The following is a 15,512-nucleotide window of genomic DNA, read 5'->3' on the forward strand; positions in this document are numbered from 1 at the left end:
AAGACTATTATAGGTCTCAGGGAAAAGTATCAGCCCTCCTATTTTAAAACAAAATTTACTTTTTATCCCCATATAATATATGTAAGACTCAAAAACTCCTGGCTATTGAGTTGAAATGGATTCACAGCTGACTGGCCAACAGGTTTTCAGAGACTGTAAACCACATGGCAGGAGGCCGTCTCTTTCTCCTGTGGAGCAGATGGTGGATTTGAACCACCTGCAGAGAAACTCCCTCTGCACTAGGCCACCATAGCTCTCTACCATGCATGTGTCTGTTAGTATATACCTAAATGAAAGTGTAAATAACTTAGATATCAGCATTCAAATGGTTATACAAAACTCTCAAACACATGAGGGAGAGAAGGACACAACATGAGAGCCAGTAGACATTTAATATTGATTAATATGTTTGATTTAACTGGTAAATATACTTGTTAATTTTAAGGTATAGATTGATTGTGAGAAATCTTTTTCTTCAGAGGCCCCTAAAGAAGACTAACTACAGGGTAGCCAGTGACATGCCACCCATCCCACCACCAGAGTCCTTTAGAATCTCCTACATAAGAATCTCTAGCATTGCATAGCATTACCAATTAGTTAAATTGAAACTTTTCATCCTAATCTTTGACCAAAGGCCATAACAAGCAAAACCAAACTATTTCTACACGATTTTCACATCCCAGCTTCGAACCATCACTTTCCTAAAAGCTATGTTCAAGTTCTATCTCCTCTCTCAAGATTCTCTTCTCTAGGCCAGAGGATTGTATTCATCTTTTAACATTTTTACTCTAAATTGAATGCTTCATACATTCTGGACCTCACCAGCACCTGGCAGATGTGATTCTCCACAAGCAGCTTGTGTACTAAATGAATTGTTAAATTGTAGTCCAGCAATGATTGTATCTTATTTGAACCTTTAACACATGATAAAAAAAAAAAAACCAAGCAAACAAACAAACAAACCAGCATACCACCATTTAACTAATTGTGACCCATAGTGGTCCTCCAACTGATTTCTGGGTTTATGAATCTTAACAAGGAGCATATTGCTTCATTTTTCTCCCCTACATTAACAGGTGGGCTCGAACCATTGACTTTTCAGTCAAGTAGCACAACATGTAAATCACCTTACCACTGTGACTTCTTGTACCACATACAGGCAAACTTAACTGAAGAGAGGCAAAAAGAATGGGTATATTGAAAAGGGAAAAACAAATCTGAAAGGAAATAGAAGCAAATTTTAACTACGGAGAGATTATGAACTTGTGTTTCTCTGGAGCCAAGTGAAATAGAAACCAACTGACTAGAGCATAAACTATAGCTTAACTGTGCAGGTAAATGAGGGCAGGGAGCTGTCAAGTTTCATCCCCAGAATTTATAACAAACTGACCCACAGTCTGTCTATAATCAGTATGTAGTGCTGTCAGCTACATCTCAGTGAGTTCCAACTCAGATATCTTATGTGTAACAGAACAAAGTATTTTCTGGACCTGTGTCACCAAGCTTTACCTCACCATTGTAGCAATGTAGAGCAAATGGCTTCCTGGGGAAGATTTCAAACAGCCAAATCCATAACGTATTTCTTTTTACATCTGAGGCACCTGATTTTTCATAAGCGTAAAACCTTCTCTAAGGTCTGTGTGAAACTGCACTGCAATCCCGAAGGCACGTGGTTTGAGGCCACTGGTAGTTCCACAGGAGAAGGATGGGCAATCTCCTCCTGTGCGATTAACCGCCTCAGAAAACCCGCCAGAAGGTCAGCTATAGACCAGTTCCTACTTGACAGTACACAACAACAACAACAACAAGGTCTGTGTAGTAGATGGCTAAAAACCATGAAATATACATCTTCACGATTAATAAATTTTGTTTTTATCTCTTGCTCCTGGACAAAATGTGCATAAGTCCTTCATAGCTTTGTCATAACACAATAAGACATCAAGTAGGTGGAGTAAAAGTTGTTAGGGAAATATCAAAAATCTTTAAGTAAGGCAGTCACCAAATATGGGACTTCTATCAAGCCAAGTGAATTAACCGGTTCCAGACTCCGGTCTTTTTGATGACCTATTTTCCCTCCCAAAGTTTGGTGGTGGTGGTAGCAAACAGCTCTGTTCTTCATTATGATTGTCTCAGCTTACTGCCCTAAAGAGATGAGGGATATGAGAGGTGCTAATCCATGAAGCAAAAATTCTCAGTGATTTACACCAGAACTAAAGGAATAGCCTTTTCCCCCCTCCCTCCTACTAGATCCTCTGTAAGTAATTTCCTTGATAAAGCACAGCCCATAAGTAGACAGAAATATGCTAGCAGATACAAAGACAGTCCTATGATTTTTTCCCCACTTTATATGGTTTGGATAATGTCAAATATGGTAAAGAATCCCTGTTCCCTTTTAACTTTTTTTTCCATATCAGAGAGCAATATTTTGTGTGATGTCAGTAGAAAAAAATGAATAATTAATATAGTCATAATTACATACTCAAACATACCCATTAGCCATCACAAGGTACCGACGAAAGCCTTTCATTCACCTTCACGGAAGTTTATATTTAAATACTGCTTGAGTGCGGAGGAAAGGTTAAAAGCTTACCACTTCCTAAAAGGGCAAAATTTACCAATATATTTAAGAAAGCCTTTATATCTTAGTTTGAGGAATAAAGTTGACCACTATCCCTTCTCAGCGACCTTAATTTTCATTTACAACCTTCAAACAACACCAAATCAACCTAAATATTGAGTATTTTTTGGCTACCTTGGAAGAAACTCCACAGGACAGAGGCCCTGGATTTCAAGAAAAAGAAAACTTGTTCAAATGCCAGTCTTCTTTTCTTGATCTCCTCTCCTTCTGTTGTAAGTCAAAACAGTACACCGGTAAAAGATCCTCCCCCCCCCCCCTTTTTCTTTTTTTAATAGCACGCTGGATTTCTTGGGCATTGGAGTGCAATGCACATTTTGTTCTCTGTACAACACTGCACCCTAGTGGACAAGGAAAAGAGCCGTGAGGTTCAGTGTCTCCTAAAGGCGGGGCACCAAGAGCAGCCTTCGCCAAGCCTTATGTGAAAACCCATTCCAAGTTCACCTGGTGCATTTCATTTCTGACACTGGAAAAATGATGTAAAACAAACGGCACTATGTGTGTTAGAATATAGACGATTCTATAAGCTAAATGTTTTTCAAATTAATGTTGAATATTCAAACAAATAGATTGGAATACACTTTCTGAGATCTTAGCTTTTAAAAAAATTAAAATCTGTACATGAATAATAAATACAACGCATCTATTCTTTCCTTGGACTATATTGATGTCAACAGCTGCCTTCTTAATTCGTACATGTATGTGTGTGAGTGTGTGTTTGTGACAAAAAGAGAAACAGAAGGTAGAACTATTCTTTGTCCTTGAAAACCATTATGTGGCTGCATAACTATTTATACAAGCATAAATATGTATTTATGCATATATACAGAAAGATTACATGTATATAGAGACACATATACAAGCACACACACAAATACAATAATATAATTTGTTCATTAAGTTGCAATTTAGACCAGAAAGCTTATTTTAGTGCCTACGTATATTAAAGTCAATGTTCCTGTATAAAAAGTCAGAATCTACATGCCACTAAGAAACCACTTGGTATTCCATTTCAGGGTAATTTCTGAAAGCTGAGTACTTAATAGTTCTTCTTTTGTGTTGATTTGCTTGCTTTTATTGCTTCTGTTAAGCCATTAAAAAGCTCATTTTATCACTAAGTTTTCGTTCTCCCACTAAGTTTAAGCGGGTTGTAGGATATATATTTAAAATTAAAACACGTAAATGTGGACGTCTGCACTACACAGATGAAGCAAAAATGACCTTCTAAGAAGTCGTGCATTAAAATTTAACCATTTTCCTTTGGAAGAGCGTGGTCGACGAGACATCCTTCACTCTTCGTGTTTATAGGATATGCTATAATAAGAATTAAATGTAATTTAGTGAGACAATAAAATCGTCTCAACTACTGTGCTGTTGTGTTTGGGATGGATTTGGAGATGATTAAATGAGTAAATCACACAGTTCTGAAACATTTTTTCCCTCCTTTCTTTCTCACTCCCACCCCTTTTTTTTTTACACCTCCTTAGATGGCATCTTGATCCTGCATGCACTGTGAACACAAAAGGCCTATAGGTCAGACCTGAAATTATAGCTAAACCTCAACTCCTGAGGTACACAGGCTGTTTATATCGATGAAAATTTATGATCTCTATACCCTAAATCCCTGGCCTCTCTTTTACATTGACTTCTTTACTATTTGCTGCTTTATTTTATGGTGATCCCTTGCCCTCTATAAATATATCACGGTTACTTAACCCCAGATCCCACCTCCAGCCTTCAGGACTTCAGAGAGGATCTATTTGTTACTTATTCTTGCTACTGGGTGTTTCATAATCCTACACATTAGCAGCTATTATTTTATAGCAGTTAACATTTTCCAAATTTTCATCATCTCTTGACTGTTAGTCCTCTAACTGCTTAATAACACCAGCTTTAGAACTGTTGTTTGGAGATTATGCTGAAGCCAAATTTTTTATTCCCCCTCCTTAAACTCATACAATGATTGAAGTATTTTCCATTAAATATTTATCTGTAGAGAAGGAATAATTTTAACTGCAACGAATTGCATTTAGGTGAGCTTAATTGCCTTGAATAACTTTAAATGTTTAAAAAAAAGAAACATTTAAAATCCTCACATAATCTTAACGTGCCATTGAGTAATTAAAGCTTTCTGTGGGTGGGATTCTAATAATTATCTTGTTTTGACTGAACTACTTATTTGAGTCCAAAAAATAAAGTCAGAAAATAATAAGGGATTATAGATTTGCAAAAGCTATTGTCTGATGTTAAAGTTGTTAGCAAAATATGAGTCAGTATTATGCAAATTCTGACCTAATCCCAGTAGCATTCTGGTGGGTAATTGTATTTTTTCTTTAAAGGAGGACAGACCCTGCAATAATTATGTCTTGTTAGTGTCCACATTGCTACATTTTTGATTTATGTATTTTTCTGGGAGTTGACAGATAAGCAAGAAAAATTGACATATTATAAACTAATAAAAATAAATAATATCAGAATCTGCCTAGCAGCAGTCTACATTGGGAAGTAAAATCAATGCATTAATCATACAAATTTTGAGCAAAACAGAGTTTGTATTAAATTTTTTAAATGACACATATCAAAGAGCACACTAGGTATTAAAAATATTGTGGGTATGCATATGCATGTGATTTCTTCAGTAAATAATGATTACAGAGTATACAAAAGCCACTTCTGCTCTTTCTTTCACTTGTGTTCTTAGTTAAGACACATTTAGAATCTCCTTAAGCAATAAGTAGTACATCTGTGAGACTTAGCCTTTCCAGTTTTACTCCAAAGCATAGTCAGGATGGAAAATTTGCTTAGAACAAGCCTTTCAGGGTTTGGTTCAAAGTTTTAACTCTTAAAATGCTTATTTTTAAAATTTTATACTATTTTCAATTAAATAATAGGAAAAGAGGTGAAAGTTTCAAGCTATGACACCAGCTTTTGCAAAAAGCACAATGATGTTTGAGCAGCTGGTGGATTCAAACCACTTGCCTTCGGAATTACAGCACAGGTTCTTGCCACTAGGCCACCAGAGCTCCCTTGGCACAATATGGTATGAATGTCAAAATTTAATGAATTGTGAAGCTTTGCTTTATTTTAGTTTATGTACTTTTTAATATCTTTTCCCCCTAGTATCTGTTGTTATTTTTTACTGTTGAGCCAATTTTAGCTCACTTGTACTTTGAAAGACAAACAGAAGTTTTCAAAGATATACTTCAGGAGCAGTTGACCTAATAGCAGGGATTGACTGATTGTTTCCATTTCTCTTCTATTCCACTAAGTAAAACTTAGCCGTTTCAGTTTTTATGTTCAAATGTAAATATATTTCTATTTCTGGGATCAGCTAAATTTTACAACTAAACTGCAAAAGTCAAGTTTGGGGGGTTTATAAAAATGCAAAAGGGAGTGATAATTTTTCCCATCATCTGTAAGAGAATATCCAACATCATCCCATAAAGCATGCCTTCCTTTGTCAAGAAATAGAAACAAATCAGACACTATTACATAGTAATATATCATTCATAAAACAAATTGTTCCATACATACATGAATCTAAAATGTAACACACCCCCACCTGTGGTTTCTAGATCATGTAGAGCAGGGAGCCTCATTGAAGACAGTGTCTGGGCTCCTTTCTTACAAGCAAACAAGAGAGGAATGTAATAAAGCTGGTTTTATTCCACTAATTTTTAAATTGGAATTCAGCAGTCCATTCCAACTCATTAAGTTTTCCTATCTTCTATGTTGTTGTTATGTGTGCCATTGAGTCAGAACAGACTTATAGCGGGTTCCCAGCTGGCTTTCAGAGGCAGTAAATTGTACTGGGGGAGATTGCCCATCCTTCTCCAGTGGAGCAGCTGATAGATTCTAATGCCTTCAGGATTGCATCCCAGATTCTTACCACTGGTCACCAAAGCTCCTTCTATCTTCTAATAATAGCAGTTATGCAGAGCGCATTCATATGATCAAGTCTTTCAAAATTTCTTTTTTACAAAACATCTTATTATTATTTAAGTGCATATAAAATAATGTTTTACGTAAACAAGTAAAAAACATTAAACAAAATCAGCCAACCACAGTAGATAATTGACATTTTAACCAAGATTAAAACTGTATTCTAATGGTTATCAGGGTTTTAAGAATTAGTTTTTTAAAAAGTCTACTAGAAATTCAGAATTCTATCAATTATTTTCTAGCCCAAGGAAATACTACCCAATGACTACACTAATTCAAGTCAAACTACACTAATTCAAGTAAAAGCATGACCAAGTGATATAGCACAATCATTGAGAATCTATAAAGCATTGTACTATCTGATTTCAGAGAATTGTAAAATTGACAGATATAGAAAAGTCATAATAATATCTACTAACATAAATAATTGTTGTTGTTGTTGTTGTTGTGTGCTGGTGGGGTGGAACCAACTCATAGCTGCCCCTCCAGAGGATTTACAGAAGCAATAAATCACACAGAAGGAGATTGTCCATCCTTCTCCTACAGAGCAGCTGATGGATTTGAACCTTGTGCCTTTGAGATTACAGTACAGTTTCTTACTACTAGATCAGTAGAGCTCCCTAGATATCTAGATGATAGATTATGCATATGTATGGCAACACTAAGTCTAAATAAATAGTCCCAGAGGGTGTGTCAGGGTTGTATGCTTTCACCATATCTATTCACATGAGCAAAATAAACAAATAATCTGAGAAGCTGAACTATATTAAGAAGAATGCAGCATCAGCACTGAAAGAAGAGACTCAACAACCTGCAATATGTACAATAAAACTTTACTTGCATAAAATTAAGACTATTTAAAGCATTTCTTGATGAATAATAAATAATGTAGACTTGAGAATTAGTCACCTCAGCATAACGGATGGGGGAATCTCACAATGAAACTTATAAACAATATTATGATAAATAAAAGATTGAGGTAGTTAATGATTTATTTTACTTGGATCCACAACCAATACGTATGGAAGAAACACTCAAATAATCAGATGTATTGCAGTGGATAAATCTACTGCCAATGACCTCTTTAAAGTGCTATAAAACAAGTAATTTGAAGGCTATGGTGTGCCGGAATCAAGTCATGGTATTTCCAATTTTCATACGCATGTGAAAGTTAGACAATAAATAAAGAAGACCAAAGAAGAATGACTGCTCCTGAATTATGCTGCTGGAGAACCTACTGATTATATTGTGAACTGCAAAAAGAACAAACAAATCTCTCTTAGGGGAAGTGTAATAGGCCGTTCCACAGAAATAAGGGCACTAAGACTTCTTTTAAATACTTAGCTTGTGTTTAAGATCTCTTTTAAGATACTTACTTTGTGTTATCAAGAGGTGTCAGTTCCTGGAAGCACAGTATCAATTCCTAAGCAGTTGAAATCAAATTGATAATATGTTTTTGCTATATATGGTAGATGATACTTCTGAGTAGATTTGAACCACTAGTCATTTGATTAGCAGCCAAATGCTTAAGTATGTGAGCTACTGATTATTGTTCAGTTGACTTGACTCCTGCCCATAGCAACCCTATGTACAGGAGAGCAAAACACTGATATTTTGGTTAGCAGCTCAACATGTGTTGTTCTCTGCCACCAGATCTCCTTCACCATATATCAGAAGGTTGTTCTAAATATGCCTTGAGAATGTATATGTTTGCATGCATATGTTCTATATTGCTGTAGAGAACGCACTCAGATATTCAATTTAAGTAATCATTATACAGATCTATTTACTATCATCTCAGAGCATTTGTTCTTGACTAAGCATTTTCTATCATTATGTCATTAGGTAATCCCCAAAATACTTCATTGGTACTGATACCCTCAAATGAAACTGAAATCAAGAATTTGGTAACTTGTCCAGGGATTCAAGGTCTAAATTTTCAGTCTTATCTTCTAACTTAATTAATATTTCAATTATGAAACAAACATACCAAACTAAAAACCCTCAAACTCACTCTCATCAAGTCAGTTCCAATTCACAGAGAACCTCCAACAGTTTCTAAGACTGTGAATTATAGCAGGAGATTGTCCATCTTTCTCTCACTGAGCAGCTGGGGGATTCAATCCCGCAGAGACACAGCCTTTCGGTTCAGAGTGCATCCCCTTACTTACTAGAATTCTCATTATTGATAGTATCAGAGATAGATAGATAGATAGATAGATAGATAGATAGATAGATAGATAGATATAGACAGACAGACAGGCAGACACATACTTTCTGTTTAAGTTAAGAAAACTATACTTTTAAGAAGCATATACATTCTTCACACAATTGAATAATCTTGAAGACTCCGAAATAGAAAAAAGCAACAAAACTTGGAGGAAGGAACTATCTCCACAGTGGTTTCATGAAAAGGACAGTGTGTGCCACAGCTTGGAAAATGGCAAATTCCAAGCCTGTCCTTTTTCTCACTCCCTCTGATTATATTTTCAATTCCAGAAATGGAGGGCTCAATTGTTCTGGTTTGTCTCTCATGCCCTTTTTTTGGGGATGCCTCTAATTACAGGCTGACCACAAGATATCAAAATGGGAACACATAATTGCAATAGAAATAAAAATTGACAATGGGAGTGAAAATGGGATGTGAACGGCCAAATAGAGGAAAAGAAAACCCAACAAAAACAAAACCACTAACACAAGTAAGAAAAACAGGGATCTCATCTTCCTGTTAGAAGAGACTGACAATTCAGGCTTCTCTCTTTATCGTCTTTTGCTAAGTATTTCCTGTAATAAGTCTTTTTTTGTTGCATAGGGGGCTAAATGTAAGAAAATAAGTGTCTATTCAATTAGACTTATAGTCAAGAAATTGGTTGTTTCATAACCAATTTTCAAGAAATTGGTTAAAATGGCTAACCATTTTTAGTTGCAAATGGTGTTTTATCTGAAAAAAGAAGTCCATTTAAAATAAAGGAGAGCAAGGAGGACTTCTATCATTTTTCTAGTTGCCTAACTGTTTGTTCTTAAATAGTCCATGAACAAATAAATAACTCTAAATAACAATGATAACTGAAAGATAGTAGACTGTAGAATGAAATCTAGGATGGCAGCTTGTGGATTATTATCAGACGTATAAAGTCCAGACCTAAGCCATCAAAGATTTTACTGCGTCTACTAAAGGGCAGTTGAATTAAGGCAGATTGAGTCTTTACATGAAGGATCCCTAAAGGCGTAGTGCATAAAGTAACAGGCTGCTAACCAGAAGGTCAACTGCTCTGGGAGAAAAAAGTGGCAGCCTCCTTCCATCACGATACACAGTCTTGGAAACCAAGGGAGAATTGCATCAGATTGGACATGATTCTACACACTGCAGTGTATTGATTAGGATTCTCAGTGACCCTCCATCTGATTTTTAAGGAAGGACATAAATATGAATGGGAGCAGATTGCTCATTTGTCTCTAGGGTAACCACTGGTGGAGCCAAGCCTTTGAGACTCACAATCTTTTGGTTAGCAGCAATGTGCTGCTCTGACTGCAGTGAGCAGTCACTCAAATACGCTAAGTATTATAAGGGGGTCTCTAGTGGCATAGTCTATTATCAGTCACAGCCTCAGACATCGATGGAGGGTGGCTTTGACTCAGAAACCACCTCAATGGCAGTGGGTTTGAGGTTTTATTAGTTTAAATATTATATATTTAAGCATAAGGTACAAGATAGTTAAATTAGGGAGCTCTCGTGGCCTAGCAGGCAGGGAGGTTTACTGCCAAGACAAACACAGGTAGTTCTAATCTACTAGCTGCTAGTTCTAATCCACTAGCTGCTCTGAGAAAGAAGAATGGACAATCTCCTCCCACAAAATTTAAAGCCTCTGCAAAACTGCTGGAGGGTCAGTTACAAGTGAGTTCCAAACCAACGGCACATAACAATAAGAACAACAAAATGAATCTTTAAATACAGATCCATCTCCTTACCTGTCTGAAATCTTTTGTTTCTTCAAGTTCATTCTTTTTCCATCTCTGAACTGATTACTGTTGTCAGAAGAGGTTAGTCCTTGGAAAAAAGACATGATAGTGGGAAAGAGAGGAAGACCTTTAACAAAAGGGACTGACACAGTGTCTGTAATATAAGTTCAAGCATATTAGGGATCAAGACGATAGGGAGGATAGGGCTTGGTTCAGATCTGTTGCATATAACATTGGGTGGCACATACAGGGTCACCTTCACCCCACAGGACAGCAACATACTGTTAGAATGAATTTTATGTCTAGTGTATAAGTTTAATATGTACAAATTTACTGTTTACTTGGAATTTAACTTGAGAATCCCTTATTATCACAAATACTTTCTAAAAATATGTATGGTTGATTATTGTTGTTATGTGCCATTGAGTTGCCTGTGACTCATAGGAACCCTATGAAGTCCTAGACTCTGTCCTCTCCTGAGCCAATCTCACTGTCTCCAACACACCTACCCTAATTATCCCAGTTACTGTATCAATCCATCTCATCAAGTGTCTTATTCCCCCTCTATTGAGCCCTCTAACCTTCCAAGCATAGTGTCCTTTTCCCAAAGACTGGTCCCTCCTGGCAACATGCCCAAAGTTTGTGAGAAGGAGCTTCAAAAGTAGAAAGGATTGTTAGAGAAGCTCAATTATCAGCTGTGAAAATTAGACCAGGTGCTGTTTGTGGAACAGACCACTAATTAGTCATATGCAAGTTCAAACTGAAGCTAAAGAAAATTAAAACAAACCCAAAAGAACCAAAAATTGACCTTGAAACTATACTACCTGAACTTAAAAACCATCTCAAGAACAGGTTTGAGGATTTGAACACTAATGAAAATACCAGATGAGCTGTGAGAGAATATCAAGAATACCCTACAAGAAGAGTGGAAAAGGTCATTACAAAGACAGAAGAGGAAGAAAAAACTGAGAAGGATGTCATAAAATACTCTAAATATTGCTCTAAAATGCCAAGAAGCCAAAACAGAGAGAAGAGATCAGAAAGTTAAGGCACTGAACAGAAAAGACTTCAAAAAGCTGCAAGGGAAGACAAAGAAAAGTATTATAAACACAATGTGAAAAGAGATAGATATTGTTGACAATTAATCCTCTTAATAAACACATGCAAGTGTCTTTTTGCTGAATGTTGGCCCAGTTCTTCATATTACACACTTACTATGAAGGTAAAATGATTAATTATTGTATTTCATAATTAGTGTGAAATCTTTCAGGTAAAAATAAGGAAAAACCTTTATAAATAAGAAATCCCAAACAACTATCAAAGTACTAGAAACAACTAAATTAAGCAGAACCTTAGTTAATAAATAAGTTTTGCATTGCATTTTGAAAAAAAACGGGGGGAAAGACTATAGAAATATGAGCTTATATCTTTAATAAATACCTAGTAATGGCTACATTGTCAAAGGAGTGATTTCAATTACATGCTATTTATACTTTGAAGTAGAACGAATCAAAAGTCAATAAAGACTATGACATAAGGGTGGTATTTTCCAGCATTGTCTATCTCAGAAAGTTATTTGGTGGATGGACACAATTTCAAGAAAAAATTAATTTTTTTTCTTTTAGAAAAATTCAAGGAAGAGTGTATTTTCATTTAAGAGGTAATAATTTGGAAATTCTAACATCAAATTTCTTAACTTCATAAAAAAATCACCATAGTAAGACAGATGACAATAAAAATTCAGTCCCATTTTAGTCATTTTTTGGTTTTTTTTAGTACTAACATATTCTAAATTTCATTTTCTTATCTACAAAGTAGAGTTTATGATAGTGCTTTAACTGGACTGGTGTGAGAGTTAAAAACATAATATTATTAAAAATATCCAGATTAACACTGTTAACAGGGTAATAGCTACCTATAAAATAACACTGAGCATTTGAAATGTGGTTCATTTGTATTGAGATGTGACAGAAGTATAAAATACATGTCAGATTTCAAAGAGTGATAACTGAATGTAAAGCACCTTTTAAATAACATTTTTATATCAAATACATGTGAAATGATAATACATTGTAAATAAATCACGAAAATTAATTCCAGGCATTTATTTTTCACTTTTTAAAACATGGTTACTAAAGAAATAAGTATATATGGATTTTACTGCTATCAATTGTTAAACAAATGCATGGTACATATTAGGTATTTTAAAATAGTTGGATATCAGTACCTTTGACAGTTGTATTATATATTTTCTATCTTTCATTTCAGGGCCTTGCCCTGACTTCTAAAAGTTCTTCTAAAGTTCAGTGAAGGTGTACCATAGAAAGATTTTGTTCTGTTAAAAAAAAACCTTGAGAAAGAAAGCTTTGATTGGCAGGATCATCTGCATCTCAACAAAAGAACTCTATTTTGACAATGTTCAGGGAATAAGGTGGAAAAAGAGAAAAAAGATCAAGATGTAAGTATTCCACTAAAATTTAAAAATCAATCACTTACTTAATGTTTATATATCAGATCTATTTTAGAGATTGACTATAATAACCTATATTATAAAACTCTGATAGTCATGGAAATAATTTGAAGGATATAAACACTTTTTGGAGTAGCCATATGTTTTTAGGGAAAAAAATCAAAACAAAACAAATCCAACTCACACCTTCTGAGCATGAAAAAGAACTGGTAATATTGAGGAAAAAGAGAGGAAAATATCTCTCTGAATTAAAGTTCATATGGATATAATGCAACCCAATTATGAAGAAGTTTTACCTACCTATTAAAACATAATATGTTGTTCTTATTTCTGATAGGATTATTATAGCATCTCATTTACATGTACTTTGATAGCCCTTAGTACTGTCAGCCCAGAATTACAGTGAGCTACACTCTCACATTACAGAGAGCTCTGATGGCCTAGTGGATAAGGAGTGGCACTGCCAGCCCAAAGGCACATAGTTCAAAACTATCAGCTACTCTGTGGGAGAAAGGCGGGCAATCTTGTTCTATGCCATTTAATGAGTCTGAAAACCTTCTGACAGCTCAGCTCTTGGTTGGTTTTGATTTGATGTTGTTGTTGTTGTGTGCCACTGAGTTGCCTGCAACTCATAGTGACCATATTTACAACAGCTCTGGAGCCTGCCCTGTCCTAAATTAGTCTCGCTGAGTCCAACACACCTACCCCCACTGCCCTAGTTACTGTATCAATCCAACTCATCCGGGGTCTTCCTCTCCTGCAGTGTCTCTCCACCCTTCCAAGCATGATGTCCTTCTCTAAGAATTGGTCCCTCCTGGCCACATGACCAAATTGTATGAAATGGAGCTGCAAAATAGTAGCCTCCAAGGAGAAACTTGGTTTCACCCTCTCCAAGATAGGCCTATTTCTTTTCTCGGTAGTCTATGGTATGTTCAAGATTCTTCTCCAACACCACAACTCAAAGGCCTTCTTCTGTCATTCTTATTCATTGTCCAGCTCTCTGATTCATAGCAAGTAATTGTGAAGACCGTGGCCTGGATCAGGCTCACCGTGGTCTCTAGACTGACTATGAAAAGATTTCTGGCATCAGATTTATCTAATGCAATTTGTCTTTTGATTTCCTGACTGCTGGTGCTAAGAGTGTTGATTTTGGAGCCAAGCAAACTGTAACTGTCAACAACCTCTATCTCTTCTCCATTCATCTTGGTGCTGCTAATTGCTCCAGTGGTGGGAATCTTTGTCTTGACATTAAGTTTCAATCCATATTGGAGACTAGTTCTTAAGGACTTGATGGTCCACAACAACCTAAAAATTGTCATGATATAGCTTCTTATCTTAAACACTTTTCAGATAGTGTTTGTATGCACTTCCTCTTTTATCTACCACTAAGCATTTTAAAAATAAATTATAGGAATTAGACACTCACCCTATAAAGCATCAGAAAAATCCATTAATTATTTCAAGCCAATCTAAAATAACTTTATATTATTAAGTCATCTAGTTTACTAATAATTTTAAATCAGAAAACTGGCTCTGAAACTTTGTATAATTCTAAAGCATTCATTTATTTATCAATATTAACCAGATAAGAAATTCCAAGATGTTTTCTTTTACTTGATGTCTGAGAAACAAAAATTGAGAATATGATTACCAACTTAAATAACATTTTATTATTTTCTTTCCTTTTCCGTTTCTTATCTACCTAAAGAAGTTGTCTCACACATCACTGAAGATGGTGAGAGCATCATGCTCTCTGTTTTAACTCAACTGGGTTGTCCATTCCCAGGATAGTCTTATATATTGTCTAATCTTCAAATGACATTTCATTAGGCTATATATTTGATGTGTATTGTGCAAGCACAGTATTTGTACTGTAGTATTCATTCTAAAATACATATTCACGTGACAGCCCATAATATCCTTGAAACAGCCATTACAGTCTGTCAAATAAATAATGCGCATTTTAAAGATGGTCTTTATGTGAGATGACTCTCCTGCATTTTCATGAGGCTGCTTTTTCTTTTATTCTTTAGAAAAGAAAAGCACACAAAGGAAATGAACATGCAGAAAAATATGTTAACGTAAAAGTGACACAAACCAGAAAATTTCAAGCATCTTTTAGTTTAGTTTCTTGTTCTTGCCATGACTTCACTATTTTCCCCATAGAATGTTATTTAAAAAAAGACTCATGGCAATTCCATTGCCTTCTTTAGTCTTCTATATATAGCCATTTAAAAATAAATATGCTTTATTTGGGGACTGTTTACAATGTGAATCTTATTTTTGTCTTAACACAGTGACTCCTCCACCCCAAAATCTGTTAGCTAGTTATACTGCTAACCAAAAGGCTATGGATTTCCAGGAGTCTGAATTCACTTGCAGGTCTGAGAGAGAAATGAATAGTCTCTTTCCATAGGATGGACAGCCCTGGGAATCCTATGAAGAGTCAAACTCAACTCAACAGCAGTTGAGTTACTTATCCCAAATAAGTAACACACTTTAATA

This window comes from Elephantulus edwardii, unplaced genomic scaffold (genome assembly GCF_000299155.1).
Source record: "Elephantulus edwardii isolate Elephantulus edwardi_28Jun2011 unplaced genomic scaffold, EleEdw1.0 scaffold00008, whole genome shotgun sequence".
Taxonomy (NCBI): domain Eukaryota; kingdom Metazoa; phylum Chordata; class Mammalia; order Macroscelidea; family Macroscelididae; genus Elephantulus; species Elephantulus edwardii.